The sequence below is a fragment of the Bos javanicus genome, chromosome X (assembly GCF_032452875.1).
Source record: "Bos javanicus breed banteng chromosome X, ARS-OSU_banteng_1.0, whole genome shotgun sequence".
Classification (NCBI taxonomy): Eukaryota; Metazoa; Chordata; class Mammalia; order Artiodactyla; family Bovidae; genus Bos; species Bos javanicus.
In genome coordinates this window covers 122,136,788-122,148,405 of record NC_083897.1, presented here as the reverse complement: position 1 = coordinate 122,148,405, position 11,618 = coordinate 122,136,788, and the positions used below count along the sequence as shown (strand labels likewise).

Sequence of the window (11,618 nt, the reverse complement as noted above, 5' to 3'; positions counted from 1 at the left end):
TCTGGGGGCTTATAGTTTACGTAATTTGGAAATTTTTCAACCATTATTTTTTCAAATAAGTTTTCTGTTCTTCCTTCTGTTTGTTCTCTTTCTGTGACTCCAATAAGTACATTAGACCACTTAATATTGTTCCATAGGTTGTTGAGTTTCTATTCATTTTTTTCCAGATTTTTTTCTGCTTGTGCTTCAGTTTGGTTAGTTTATATTGCTAATGTCTTCAAGTTTCATATTTTTTTCTGTAGTATCCAATCTGCTGTGTTCAGTGAATTTTACATATTATGTTGTTCATTCCTAAAACTTTCATTTGACTTTATATTTTCTGTCCTCTCCTCATTATGTTCATGTTTTTATTAGAAAATTAGAACATCTCAATTATATTTTCCATTGTGATTTTAATATAATTGTTAATTCCTTCCTCTTTGTCGAATCTTGATCTCTATATATCAATTGATTTTTTTCATGGTTATATGTCAAGTTTTCCTGCTTCTTCATAGGTCTAGTAGTTTTTTTATTGGCTGCTGGACTGTGTGAAGTTTACACTAAATGTTGGGGTTAGTTGTATTCCTTTAGATAGTGTCGGGCTTTGTTCCACAGTTAGCTCGCTTGTGGATCAGTTTTACCATTCCAGAGCTTGTTTTTAAACTTTTAAAAAGGCAGATATAGATGCCAATTGGGATTCTCTGGTAGGTCAATGGTAAATAATCCACCTGCCAAGCTGGAGATGCGGGTTTAATCCCTGGGTCAGGAAGATCCCCAGGAGGAGGAAATGGCAACCCACTCCAGTATTCTTGCCTGAGAAATCCCATGGACAGAGGAGCCTAGTGGGCTACAGTCTATGGGGTCGCAAAGAGTCAGACACGGTTTAGTGATACCTGTGGCTGATTCATGTTGATGTTTGACAGAAAACAACAAAGTTCTGTAAAGCAATTACCCTTCAATTAAAAAATAAATTAAAAAATACAAAAAAGCAACAAAAGATGCTGATTTAGTCTGACTTTTAAGAAATAGTCCTTCTGATTTCACTACTGAGTGATCCTTTTATTCTCTGAACTCTGTTTACTTTGGTTGTTGAAAATACTAGTGATTCTTAGCTCCATGTGTGTTCTAGGAATTTTTGTCTCACCAATTTCTGATAATTCCTTCTAACCAGAAAAATGAATTCATTGGAGAAGCTGGAGAGAGATAGATACACTACTAAATAGAGTAGGAACTGGTATATGAAAACAGTTTGTATTTACCTGACGTGGGAACTCTTTTGTCTCCCTTTTGATTCTAAGAAGGCTCTAGAAAATATACATATGATGCTCACCTCCTCACTTTACACTTTCTCTTAATTGTAAGTATGAACCTAGGGCAATCCCCTATCCTCCAGGGGATCTTCCCAACCCAGGGATTGAACCCAGGTCTCCTGCATTGCAGGCAGATGCTTTACCATCTGAGCTACCAGGGAAGCCCTGTTTAAATTTAAAGAGGCCCAAACAGAAGATTCTTAGATTCTTGGTAACCTGCTCTACAATAGAGAGAGGTGGCAAACTTGCTGATTGAAAAATTCACTCAACTCCAGCTGTCAGGGTTCTACAGCTGGCTCTTCTATTCTTTGTCAGACTGTAAACTCACTTGATCCCTCCCTCTAGTACTCTTTGGGTTAGATGATCTTCAGTCCTTTTCAGCTCAGATAACCTATTCTAACATAGAACAGAGGTCAGATTTCTGGTGTTCTCAGTGACCCCAAATTAGAGGGCAATAGGTAAATATTCTGGGCATTATAAATCAGGTAAAAGACCAGATTCCTCTTTTTCTTTAGCTTCCAGTGAGTTCAAGTACAAATTGCCTTCTCTGTGCTCTACACTATAGTGAAGTTTCCCATGGGTGGCTGATATGCATCCTGAATTGCTCCCTGGAATTTATATATCAATTCTAATTTATATTTTACCTGATCTCATTACTGTGTTTCTTTCTCAATTTTATTTGTCTTACTTTGCTGTATGGATTCTTATATGTTACATCAAAATCTTTGTAGAGCATGGTGCTGGTGGTGAGAAATTTTAAAATCCTTAAATGAGTAAACAATGAAAACAGATGCAAAAAAGTGCCATAAACATGTAACGTATGACATTCAGATAATGTATTTTAAATATATAATTCTTAACAAGTTTCTTTATGTGTCTTTCTCTGAAGACAGCAAATGAAAAGTCTAAATTGGAAGGTGAGTGGAAGGATGATAGAGACAGGAAAAAATAGCAGCAGCAAGAGGTGACCATTTATTTTTCATGTTAGATGGAGAAGAGAGATCCCCAAAGAGAAAACTGCCTTGTGTTTTATAGCTTCTCACCCAAGTTGGTATTCAGTATGACAACATCTCATCATGAAGACTAAACACTTATCACTACTGTTTTGCTTGAGAAGGCAGGGAAGAAATACCTCTTCTCTTGTTTGAGATTGAAATAGCCAGAAAGCTTTAATTACTTTTACTGTAATGTGAGTTCACTTCTCACCAAAGTCATAGAAAAATACATTCTTTTGATTTGCTTGGCAGATGCATTTCTAATGCAACTGGGAGGTTATGGTAACAGAAATGCCATCAGTGATCCTGCCTTCAGAATTCTACAAAGAATTCTGAATGTCACAGGTCCTGGAGAAAGGATTTTTCCATACCAGCCTTCCTGACATTTGAGGTCTGATCTTCTCATCTGTTTTCTTGATGTGGCATGAATGGGATATTTGCCCTTTAGCACAACTCAGGTATCTGATTGCGGCCCTTCTCTCTTCTTGGATTCGATAGACACTTACCAGACTGCAACTGAGTTACCTTCTTGTGTTCTCTCTTTCCCCAGTGTCCACAGCGGTGTACTGGAACCTGGTAGATTCGAGGCCCTCATCACTGAGCACAGATTAGCATCATCTACATACTTAGAGACTTCCTCAAGAGCTGAGTCTTTGGGGCACCTCTCAAAGTGACACCTCTGCTCTGCCGGCTTACTTGAGATGAATCCATTTGTTCCTAGAATGTCCTTGTTTTGTTCTTTGCTCAAAGACACTCCCTTTAACACTTTATATGACTAAGTGACCTATGCCTTGGTTCAGCCATAAGATTCTCTCAGCCTTGCTTAAGATAAGGAGGGATACTCTCGGGATGGTAACTCCATCTTGCCCAATCTTTATAAACATTAAAGTCTTTTTTTAAAAAAAAATTTACCTGTTAAACTTGATTTGCATTGTTCTAATCTGAGTGCCTCATCTCTGGGCCCTTGACTGAAACAAAACCTATTAACAGTGGGTTAGATTTTCTTTGGATTTCACTTAATGAGTGTTTGGATTCTGAAATTTGTTTTAGATTCATTCTTCTGTATCTCAAACCTGAGTCTTTGGTGATTTTTCCTCTTTGCATTTATTAACCCTTAACGCCTTGACTCGATGGACGTGAGTCTGGGTGAACTCTGGGAGTTGGTGATGGACAGGGAGGCCTGGCGTGCTGCGATTCATGGGGTCACAGAGAGTCGGACATTACTGAGCGACTGAACTGAACTGAACTGAATGCCTTCCAGGAATGTGAAATTATATTTCTTTTGTTATAAGAAAAGCAATGATGAAGCTATTAGTATTATATGTTCTACCCAGGCAATGGTATCTTTCGGGGAATCAAATTCTGGTTTATGTGTAACATTTAGCATACAGGTAATCATTTAACTTCAAATATTAGAATATATGTTTTATAGCATAAATATTTTAAAATAAAGCTAAATCAGTTAATTTTTTCCCATGTAATTTACAAGGTACTTTAGGATTTTTTCCATTGTTTTTCAGTCACTAAGTCATGTCCAGCTGTTTGCGACCCCATGGACTGCAGCATGCCAAGCTTCTCTGTCCTGTACGATCTCCCAGAGTTTGCTCAAATTCATATCCATTGAGTCGGTGATACTGTAACCATCTCATCCTCTGCCACCCTCTTCTCCTTTTGCCTTTGATCTTTCCCAGCATCAAGGTCTTTTCCAATGAGTTGGCTCTTCCCATCAGGTGGCCAAAGTATTGGAGCTTCAGCTTCAGCCTCAGTTCTTCCAATTAATATTCAGAGTTGATTTCCTTTATAATTGGTTTGATCTCCTTGCTGTCCAAGGGACTCTCAAGAGTCTTCTCCAGCACTTTTTTTCATTAGCTAAGTATATTTTGAACATTATCATGGTATTCCCAAAATAACTAAATGTTTTATTTACAAGACTTGGAAGAAATAATATTGTAATCTTTTTAAAAAATTAAATGTATTCTGACAGTATTTTGGTTGGAATACATTTCTGAGTTAGATATATGAGAAATAGAGGAAAAAGAATGTACTGAGCTGGTATTTAAGGAGAAGTCATTTTCCTTTTCCTTTCTCTGTGGGCAAGAAACATGAGATAAAAATAATCAGAAAAACGTCCTTAGGTATCGAGAATTTATTAGAATCAGAGCACTTACTAATTCAGAGCAAATGAGATCTATAGATCGTTAATTGCAGCTTGGTGTCTTTTATAAGAATGCCTCATGTAGTGAGCACATTGTCCCTTCACTAAATGAGTAGTGATTATCTGGGAGATTACCGTGATTTATAAGCTCATTTTCTTCATTTTACTTTACATGTGCCAGACACTGACTCATTCAATAGAAAAGCAAAACAAGCCTGATTTTTCAGAAATTAAATGCTTTATTGATTATTCTCACCAGAAAGTTATAATGTACAGGATTGTTGAACATGTAGTATATAAATTTTTAAAAATAACTTTACTACAGGCTTTAGGTGATAAACCCTGATTTTGGTATACTATATTCCTGCCAGAATCTAAAGAATGCTAACCAAATGGAGTAAAACAGTATTTATTGTTATGGGAGGAGAGATTATTTTCTTGGAAAAAGATTCTAACTTTATACTGAAATATACCCTTTTCAGACAAGTGTGACCTCTATAGTAACTTGAAGAATTTTATGTCTTCCATCTTTAAGGTGAAAAAGAGCCAGACACTAAAGTGTGATGAGTAATCAGAGTATGATGCACAAGCAACATGTTACTCCTTGTTTTTCAGTAAATGGTTTTGGTAGCTTCAGATATCAAAGGAACTGATTAGATCCTTAAGTTATTTATACATGAAAAGTTAAGTGGAGAATTTACACATTTATTCTGATTGATGAGAGGCAGTAAAACATGGTGCTAAGAGCTTGGGCTCTGCAGCCAGACTGCCTAGATTCTCATCACAGGTCTGCCAGTATGGTCTTGGGCCATTTACTTAACCTCTCTGTGCTTGCTTTCTTCAACTATAAAATAGGGATGTTAACATTACCTAGTTCACAGGCCTAAATGAGTTAATACACATACGTTGAATGGTGGCAAACCTAAACGGTAAGTGCTAGCTGTTACTATCATTTAAACAAAAGGAATATGTATACAGATTCGTGAGCTGGTTTTTGTTGATCAAGGAGTATATTACTTTGGGAATTTGAACATTAAAAAAAACATTTTGAAGTAGTCTGTTAATTTATAGGTAATGGTGTAGTGATGGGAAATGTGATAGAGTGAGAAAGGAATCTACCATTTTTGAAGAGCTCTTATAGATACCTTGAAGTAAAACAAACAAGGGTTTACATTTTGAGCTCTGTTCCTTGCTGGTTTGTCAACTTGAGAACATTGTTTAATCTTAAATTTTTCCATCTAGTAAGAGGTGGGGTGCAGTGCTACCTTACAGTGTTGTGAGCATTTGCAATAATGAATATGGAATTTTTAGCATAATGCTGGTATATATAATAGGAATCAGGCAATAATTTAGTAGGATTCCATCTTATCCAAATAGCTCTCTCAAAGTCAGGGAAGGGACCTGGGGCAAAGTCAACCCACTACTTTTTATTTTTTATTTATGCTTTGAAAATGAGAAACACTTGTGATACATGAGTTTCAGAAGGCATTCCATGGGTAGATCCAGGAGTCATCTCAGCAGGATTTTGGAGACACTTCTCAGTTGAATTACCCGACGTTCAGGGCAGGCACTGGGGTACAAATCTCAGGTCCCGTGGTACAGAGCTGTTGAGCCAGGATGAAGCATAGTATTCTGAAAGAGCATCAGGAGAAAAGAAAATCAGTCATGTGTCTCAAGAAGCACAGGTCCCATAGACGTCAATGTTGAGCAAAGTTGCAAATTTGAGTAGGCAGATGTTGCTGACTTATTTCAGAGGCTTAGCCCTAGGCCTGGCATATAGATTTGAAAGAGCAGCAAGACAAATACCCAGTTCCAGAGGTTCTGATAAACTGCTCAGTTATCAAAGAAAAATCAGCAGAAAAGATGTGTGTGGTGGGGATTAACATTTATGCGGCGTCTACTTTGTGACATACACTGTGCTACATTTTCTGTGTGCTAAGTATTGTTATCCTGCCATTTTAAACTGAGGTTTGGAGAAACTAAGAAACTTGCCCAAAGTAAGAGAGCTCTCAAGTACTGCAGTTGAGATCCACACCAAGATCTGTCTGGTTTAGCCTCTAGGTTCTCAGGGATTCTGGAACTAGAGAACAAGTCATGTACTTAGCTGCTAGAACAAGGATACTGAGAGAAACCTTACCTTGTGAAAATGGTGGAAAACCTACCAATTATAATTAGGCACCCTGTCAAACAAAGCCAGAGGTGTAGAGTGACTTGATCCTAAGTCATTGCAATAGACTTAAATTTCTGAAGACTAAGGTCAGGATTTATCTTGGAACATGGGAGTGGATAAGCCTTAAGGCGAGGAAAGGTGATTTAAATGACAAGGAGGGGGGTGCAGGGAAGTAACCTCACAACTCATTGTCTTCTGCCCCACCTTCACACAGTACTTTATTTTTTTTAATTATTTTTTATTGGAATATAGTTGATTTACAGTCTTAGGTTATTTTCTATCATGCAGCAAAGTAAATCAGCTATATATATATACACACATATATTCACCCTTTTAATATTCTTTTCCCATAATTGGTCACTACAGAGTGTGGAGTAGAGTTCCCTGTGCTGTATAGTAGGTTCTTGTTTGTTTCATATGTTATATATAGTAGTCCTACAGTACTTTAAAGGGGCCCCTGGAGTCTGCAAAGTGCAAAGCATTAATGTAAAGCTCTAAGTGCTTTTGTTGTCTAATTTGTTATTATGGAGTAGCCACGTAATATTTCTGGTGAGAAACAAGGATCCTTAAGTGTGTAGAGGTATGTTGGCAGTGTTTTATGTGGAAATTCTGTTCTCTGAATTTCATTAAAGTAAATGATGGCCTGATTATCCTACCTCTAAAGGAAACAGAAAAATTAAGGGAAATAATATCACCAAGTTGCAAACAAGATAAAAACAGAGAAGTCTCTATTACAAAGCTATGCCAAAAAGTTTCATATTTAACTACTTATTTTTAGGACCACAGGACAGAAATTATATCTTAGATACTTAAATTAGTATATGAAGGTTGTATTTTTGAGGCTAGTAAAGTCAGGATTTGATTCTATCAAACTGATTACTCTTTAATGTACCTCAAAGGTGAAACATTTTATATCACATTCAGTTATTTGATTTCTAAAATGTCTATGTATGTCACAGGATTTGTTTACTATCAGGAGAAATGGGAAACAATTTGGGACCAATTGCATATTCTCTTTAATCATGTAATAAGTTGCTTGTTTGGTTAACAAAAAGAATCCCTCTTATCTACTCTGGGAAGGCTTGCTTGGACCCAGTAGCATTTTTACATCAGGCAAGTGTCTCATTGGATTGTCAAAATTTGTGAGTGAGGAAATAGTTCAATTGAAATTTGAAATATTCCAAGGACATATTTGTCTTTTTTCTAAGTAGTGAAACAGTGACACATTTTGAAATGGGAGATTAGCTTGTTAGTCACTTCAGACTTTTGTTTCCAAAATCTTCTTGCCATGTTTGGTAATTTTTAAACTCTCTCATTGAGTTGGAGCAGCCATACAACCCAGATCCATGTTAAAACCTTGAATATTTTTTTAAATGCTCAGGATCATACCACCTTAAATCAAAATGTACAATTGTTTACATTAAATTTTTTTTTCTTTAAGGATATTTCCACATGCATATGTGATCTTTATATTTTTTTAAAAAATTTTTATTAATTTTTTTTTTTTGGCCACACCATGCATAGCCTGTGGGATTCTAGTTCCTAACCAGGGATTGAACCTGTGCTCACTGCAGTGGAAGCATGGAGTCCTAACCACTGGACTACCATGGAAGTCCCAATATTTACACTTTAATCACACAGTTACATGAATGTATTTTCATTGGAAAAATTCAAACGCAGAAATTCCACTCTTTACTCTTCTCTTCTCCTCTTTACTCTTCTCCTCTTAAATCTCATGATCCTTATTAGATCATCCTTAATCATTCTTGGCTTAGCTGGTAAAGCATCCTCCTGCAATGCGGGAGACCTGGATTCAATCCCTGGGTTGGGAAGAGCCTCTGGAGAAGGGAAAGGCTACCCACTCCAGTATTCTGGCCTGGAGAATTCCATGGACTGTATAATCCATGGGGTCGCAAAGAGTCGGACAGGACTGAGTGACTTTCACTTCACTTCACCTCACCATTCTTAAAGGCTTAATATGCATCCAATTAATTCTTTTAATAATTTAATATACATATATACACATACAAACACAAATAAAATTTTAAGCTATACCAATGGGGCAACACATTTTCTTCACTTATTATGGTTTTGACATATTTTTCCTTTGAAGTCTGTCTCATTTTTAAAACTGCTACACAGTATTTCAAAATATATATGAAGCGTAAGATAGTTAACCACTCCTCTATTGATGGACATTTAGATTGTTTCTGATTTTCTATTCTTATAAATAATATTGAAGTAAGTATCCTTGAATTATGTATTTGTTCTTTTCTAGAATAGATATTTAGAAGTGGAATTGTTGGGTGAAATCTATCTTCTGCTTAATAAAATTTAGATTGGATTGAAACTGTCAACTTCTCATTTATAATGCTATAAAGTTTATGCTCCCAGCAGTAGTGCAAGAGAGTACCACTACCACTGCCAACACTGACTATAATAAATCTCTTAATATTCTGCTAATCTGATGGGTCAAAAGGATAGAAATTGTTTTTATTTTTATTACTTGATGATAGTATTTTAATCACAGACTCAATTTGCAAATATTTACTTAGAATTTTTATTGATACTTATATTTGTAGCAGTCTTATGTTTTTTATTTTTAATTGAAGGATAATTGCTTTACAGAATTATGTTGGTTTCTACCAAACATCAACATGAATCAGGCATACATTACATATGACCCCTCTCACTTGAACATCCCTCTCACCTCCCTCCCCACCCCACCCCTCTAGGTTGTTACTGAGCCCTGGTTTGAGTTCCCTGAGTCATACAGCAAATTCCCACTGGCTATATTTTACATATGGTAATGTATGTTTCCACGTTACTGTCACCATGGTCTGATATAGTAATGAGGTTAAATTAAGCTTACAGTATAATTTGAGAAGATTTTATTTTCCTATGATCTTGAACTGTTTATACAAAGTACAGGAATATTTCCTTTGTGAAACCTTCTCTGCCTGGTAACTTTTGTCATGGTAGGTTTTTAAATTTCTTTCATGGTTATCAGTGTCTTGATGTTTTTTACCTCAAGCCTATTTCGGTAACTAACTTACATAGTTTAGAAAATCATTCAGGTCATCTTGCTTTCAAGTTTATTAAGTACAAAGTGATACATATTTTTTTTTTACAATTTTATTTAGTATTATCTCTATCCCTAGTTATGTTTTCATTTCAGAATCCAAGTATGTATGTATGTGTGTTATCTTTTTCTTAGCTATGTTTTTGTTACTTAATTAGCTTTTTGAAAAAACTAGACTTGTTTTTTTTTGTGGTTATTTTCTACATTATTATTTTAGCTTTTATTTTTAAAACTTGTTTTTCATTTTTGTCAAAGTCACATATGCATAGTTTAAAGAATCAAGCAGTTCTATATGGCATGTTATAAGAAACACGGAGTCCCCCTGCTCGTATTTCTTACTCTCCAGTGTTTTAGAAGATTCATCTGATATTATCTCCATATCTCTATATAATATGTGTTTGTGGCTACTTCTTGATGTCTCAATTTCAAGCATTATTAACTGACTTCCCTTTATATATAAGGAAGAATTAATTTTCTGTCCACCTACTCCTCATCTTTATCACCCCTCCCCCCATTTTCTAACCATACTCCCAGGCTCCTGATTTGCTGTTGTTTTGCTTACATGAATACTTCTTGTTTACATTATTATGACTAAATCAGTGGTTTTCACATTGGCTGCCCATTTAAATCACTTGGGGAGCTTAAAACATAAATACTGATGCCTATTATTGATTTAATTGGTCCAGATGTGGTTTGGGTATCTGAAGTTTTAAAAGCTCCTTAGATGGTTCTAATGTCTGTCCAGTGTTGAGAACCAAGGAAATGTTATTCACAGTTGATTACTCAGTTTAACTTTCCTTTCTAGAAAAATTTTTAATTTGCCTTGGAGCTGTTAATTATCTTTCTATATTTGCTTTATTTTCTATATTCTTATCCCTAAATCAACTCAAAATTCCTCTCATTATATTCATGTTTGTCAAGTGTTCATTCATTGTCATCTTCTGGAAGAGATCACTGTGGTAGCCTTCAGAACAGTTCTTGCCTTACCGAGCTGGGCTCTAAGCTACCTATTGTCATCTCAGTATCTTAGTTGACCGGCCTCCTGAGAATTCCTTTCTCCTCTCTTGCTTTGGCTCCGGTTTTCTGGATCCCATGTCTTCTTGTCCTCTTGGTTTACTATTTCATTATGGTAGAGCACCTCTCTTAATGACTTCCCTAGAGAGAAGAGTTCAGAGAAGGTAACTTTTTAGAAATTATCTTTACGATAATAAATTAGCTGGCTATACAGATGTTGGTTGGAGATCATTTTTTCTTCAGAATTTTAAAATAAAATGCCTCCTTGTCTTCTAATTTCCAGTGATGCCGCTGAGAAGTCTGATGTCATTCTGATATTTTATGAGAACCTATTTTTCTTTCTCTCTCTGAAATCTTTGAGGATCCTCTCTTTACTCAGTGTTCTGAAATTTCCTGATGATGTGACATGGAGAGGATCTGTTTTTATCTATTGGTGGATCCTTTCAATCTGGAAACTCAGGTCTTTCAGTTGTGGGAAGTATTTTTGGATAATGGTTTTGATGATTTCTTCCTCTCCATTTTGTCTTCTCTTTCTGGAACTCTCTTATTGGGGTGTTAGACCTCTTGGAAGTGTTCAGCTATCATTTAACTTTTGTTTCCAAGAGCTCTTTTTAATTCTTGAAATGTTTCTTCTGTAGCATCCTTCCCTTCTTTCGTAGAAGCAACATCTCATTTTCTTATGAGGAAAATAACAATAGTTTTTCTTTAAGCTTTCTTTCCCTTGTATAATCTATCCATTCCAACTTTTGCTTTGTTTTCCCCCCACCCCCGTGTGTGTGTGTGTGTGTGTGTGTGTGTGTGAGAGAGAGAGAGAGAGAGAGAGAGAGAGAGAGAGAGGTCTTCTAATGTCTAGGGCATAACAGTTGAGCACTAAAATGCTCATCAGGGTATTTCTTTGCAGATAGCTGAGACT

General features: G+C 36.0%; 1 protein-coding gene across 2 annotated transcripts in view; it reads right to left on the bottom strand.

The window, feature by feature from the left end:
* Window positions 1–5,860: 5,860 nt before the first annotated feature.
* LOC133241970 (serine/threonine-protein phosphatase 2A 65 kDa regulatory subunit A alpha isoform-like) overlaps window positions 5,861–11,618 on the bottom strand; it is a 34,067-nt gene continuing 28,309 nt past the window's right edge. For both annotated transcript variants that reach the window (XM_061407809.1, XM_061407808.1), the window contains exon 3: window positions 5,861–6,071. The gene's annotated coding sequence lies outside the window, so the exon portion shown is untranslated. The remainder of the gene's footprint in view (window positions 6,072–11,618) is intronic.